We start from the raw sequence: 4,731 nt of genomic DNA, 5'->3' as shown, positions 1-4,731 counted from the left end.
TGAAAAGCCGTTCAGAGTTGATGTAATGAGACTTGTTAGCCAGTAGGGGGCGACATTTCAACCTTGATACTGGACTGCTGTTTTATTTTGAAGCTGGTTTGTTGGTTGGTGTATAATAATAATACTACTAATAATGATGATGACGGTTACAATAATAATAATAACAAAAACAATAATGATAACGAAAATGATAATGATGATGATGATGATGATGATGATGATGATGATGATGATATAATAGTAATTATTATTATTATTATTATTATTATTATTATTATAAGTTTTCTCTCTTTCTTAATGAAACCTTATTGCATTCTTGTGAAACAATTATATTTTGAAATAAGCTTTGAAAGCTGACAGAACTGGACAGAGGTACTACAATAAATAAAATTCCCTGTTCAATTATGAAAACCAATAAATATTATTTAAAAAAAAGAAATAAATTAAATGCATGATACATATATGCAAAAAACGAATAAAAAATGCAACTGATATTTCATATAATAACATTTATCTCCATCTTTAAAAGCAGGAGGTATGATGGCCATTATAAAGCATTAGGCCCACTCATGCTTGTAAACCCATGTTATCCATCAGCTTCCACTGTTATTGTCATGCCATAAATTCAGCTTTAGATGTCATCATCGTGTTAAACTAATCGAAACCTCTCAGCTCAATGTGATGGCCATCCTGCATGCCCATAATCCACTGCTGGCCACAGATTCATTGTTCAAGTATTTGTCATGCTGGGTGATGCACAGCTGCTGAGTGGAATGAACCTTGTTGCCCTGAGGTCATCTGGCTCAGCTCAGGCTCAAAGCTCACGGGTGTCGGGACTGGAAATACCCTCCTCCTACTCTGGGGTTTGGCAGATGAGTGGCAGCTCTGTCTCCTGGTGGCGGCTGCTCTAAACAGAACACCCAGAAAAATACTGGAGGTCAAGGGCAAGGATCATCCTGGGTCTCCTCCTTTTGGAGTAGTTTCTGCAAAATCACCTTCTCGACAGTTTACTTACCCAGTAATGAGACCAAGCTATCTCTGTGGTTAACAGAGTCATGAATAGATTGTCAGAATATCAAGATTCATCACCTGGAATTCTGTTCAACAACTGTTGAAATATGTCAGCTGTCATGGTTGTCATCATTCAGTGGTAATATGGAACACATACATTTCATATACACTGATAAAGGAACAATTTCATGTACTCACAAAGTCCCACATCTTTCTCTAAACAGGCTTTCTATAGTATATGAGGGTTTCATGTGATTGTTTCCCCATCTTACCAGAGGAAGGCGTCAGAGAGTCACTTCCTCAGTGCAGCTCCACAGTGTGTGATCAGCAAAAACAGGAAATGAACCGTAAGTAATCAACATTTCTGAGATGGTAAGTCATCACTATAACTGAAACACCAGAAGGAAAACAAAGACTGAAATACTTAAGTGTATATAATTTCCCAACCAATTTATACTTACATCAACAAATGTAACAAAACCACACAGGATGTGATGTCTACAGTGAGGTCAGCAACAACTCATGCTGTGATGATCATACCGAGTTGAGTGGGTTTAATGTTTCCCTGCATGGATGTGTTACTGATGCTGAAATTCAACAAGGTTAACTGCACAAATAGTTTCACTAGTTGGATACTTTTATGAATCCAGTCATTTGGATGAGTCATTTCCAGTAATATTTACTATGCTGCATATTCTACGGAAAGCAAAACTATTCTGATAAATTGGTGGAGTAAACCATAATAGTTATTCTAATCTAATACAAGTCAGTGATTGTGATGTATATTATTATATTTGGTTTCAATGTCGCAGTAGTATTAGTAGTAGTAGTAGTAGATTTATGCTGAGCAGAAGTTTGAAACCAGTTTTAGTATTAAAGTTGTGGTTTACCATATCAGACTATTTTTTAAATAGTTTTCTTTCAATAATAGTTCATTATCATACTTTAAAAAAAACTAACTAACTATATTTTCAACAAAACAAACAGCCACACTAAACAAACAAAAAAACAATAAAAAAGAAAGAAAATAATAAAAAACGAATTTACTCTGCACATCCAACAACCAAGCAGAACTTCTGTATCTCAACATCTGATCAACTAAAATAAAATATGTTAAATCTAAATAAACATACATGTACATCATATATAATCATAATATATCCTACATATAACTTCATATTTTATCCCTCAACAGCAGAACTTTAATCACAACTCCAACATTTGTTCCTAAATAACATTATAACATAAAGTTATATGAAATCCGATTCTCTAGTTTTAATCTGTATAATCTTGGGTTCAAATAGCCTAAGGTAGAGTCTGAGCTGAGCTTTGTTAAAATGTTGTATGAATGTAATTTTCCTTTTTATAAAAAAAAAACCTAAATTATGTTCATTTTTCATTTTGGACAGGACACTATTACAGTGTACGGAAGTGGAAAATCCAAACCCTAATTAGACATACTTGTCTGTCAACCTAGGGCACAGCACCACATAAAAGACGCTGTGGTACTTCAGCATTGGCATTCCTGTGGTCGTCATTGTGTTCCTGTGATACATGCGCTGTGGTGTTTCTGTGGTACTGTGAGATTGGCTGGCACGTTGAGGAGAATTTACTATAAGACGTTTAGTGTTCTGTGGAACTGCAGTGTTATATGAGTGCTGACATGGTACTTACTGTGAACTGAATAAAACTAGTGTTTCCTGTGCGCTGTGTGTTTCATGACATACAAAAGAATCATGTCTCAGGGAAAATCGTCCAAAAGTCTGGAAGTTCTGGTGACAAATAATTCAGGTCATTCTGCTGATGCCACCTGCTGGTGGTTATGTCAAAGGGATCATTCGATATGTTGGGGGAAAGGGTTTATTTGCTCTCATGCTGAAAGTTACATGGCCAGGCTCCATCCAAAGGTAACAAAATCTGTCATTACGTTGTATCTCACGTTAATCGGATTAAATGAAGGTTTAGGAAAAAACTAAAAATCACTGTATGTACAGATGGATGATGCGTCTCCACTCACTCACACTATCCACAATTGAAGCCTAAATATCCCGGGCATGAGTGCCACCATCTTGTGCATTTAGAGCTAGAGTACAGTAGCGATCAAGAGGTGGAGCTGCTGTAGCGGGGTCACGCCAACACACATGCTCAGCCAATCACGAGTCATTCTCAGCTGTTTAACATCATTTCCATAGCATCAAATAACTAATTAAAACCAAACTTACCAGAACAATAAGAACTTGAACATACATCAGTGTGATAAGAACTAACTAAAATGACAGGAACAATCTTATAGAAAATTTGATTGGTACTTTGTTTGGTCCCATCCACAAACATGGGGGAGGCGGGATTTATCTATACTGCAGCCAACCACCAGGTGGCAATCGAGATGCTCTGGCTTCACTTTTGGGGAGCATCATGTGGTCCATCTTTAAATAAAGATTTCAATCTTAATGCTAAGCTAGCTGGCTGCTGGTTCTAGCTACATATTTACATGATCTTATCCAACTCTCTGCAGAAAAAAACAATAGGCTTTCCTTTAAAACAACACGCTTTACAGAAGTGACCACAAGAATAAACATGGGTATAAAGATCTGCTCATGTCCTCTGACTCCCTGACTTTTCTTCATCATTTTTCTTTGGCCTTCATCTCCTCTGCTTAAATCCTCTGTAGTCCCTTTGTGGCTCTGGACCAGGAACAGCATGTTCCCTGTTGTCTGGTCTAATCTCACAGTGCTTGGACAGCTCTGGCTGCTAATGTTGCAGGCTGGAGCATTTTTGAATGGGACCTCTGTCGTTAACTTGCTTTGCTTCCACGCAACTGGATGACAAAGCTCAAGTCCCACGGCAACACTCTATCATCCATCTTGTGTTCATTAAATCTGAGTGCTCCTCATTCTGATCGCATCGCATAAGTGTGGGAATGGCAGCGACTTCAACCGACCCACATTTCTACCATGATTCCCAACAACCGCAGCCCCAATGGGCCCGGACAGCACCAGAACTGTCCTGTGGGCATTATATATACAGAGTGAAATCATAACAAACCTCGTTCTAAACTGGATCCCCACCACATGACTTCATTCTGGGTGTGGGAATCGTGGTGTTCAATCAAAATACACTCATGACCTCAGTTTGGACAGATCTTCCTCTTCGATACCACATGACTTCATATGTGGGGAGGAAGGGGTCTGTCAAACAAATGCGCTTTGTATTTTAGTTTATCTTTGCTCAAAATCACCCTGAGTGTCACACACAGGACAAAGAAAAAGGTAAAAAAGAAAAAAAAAAGTCTTTAAGGTTGTTCCAAAGCTGGAGAACTCTTGGATGACCCGATATCAGGTGCTTGGGAAAGTCAATTGACAAATGAACAAATGAGGTCAAGGAATGTAAAGAGACAGAAACTGTCCTTCCATTTTCTTCATGCTCATCTCTGGATACATTTGTGTCTGCTGAAGTGTGTTTTCATTTTACTGAAACATTACGTCAGACCCACACCCTCATATTTCAGCGGCGGCTGAACGTGTGAACAAAAGCTGCTTTTAGGTCAGACGTATGTTCACTGCAACACAAAAGAGCTGAGGAGGGAGTGAATGTGTCCGTCTGACATAATTCCTCTGTGAGTTTATCTGCGTCTTTTTGTTTGCTTTGGTTTCCACCTAGTGATAAGTGTCATAATGTTCGCCAGGCATCTCCCTCGGGTGACCAGACAAGACTTTGTCT

The sequence above is a fragment of the Hippoglossus stenolepis genome, chromosome 10 (assembly GCF_022539355.2).
Source record: "Hippoglossus stenolepis isolate QCI-W04-F060 chromosome 10, HSTE1.2, whole genome shotgun sequence".
Taxonomy (NCBI): Eukaryota; Metazoa; Chordata; class Actinopteri; order Pleuronectiformes; family Pleuronectidae; genus Hippoglossus; species Hippoglossus stenolepis.
Note: the sequence above shows the minus strand (reverse complement) of the source record.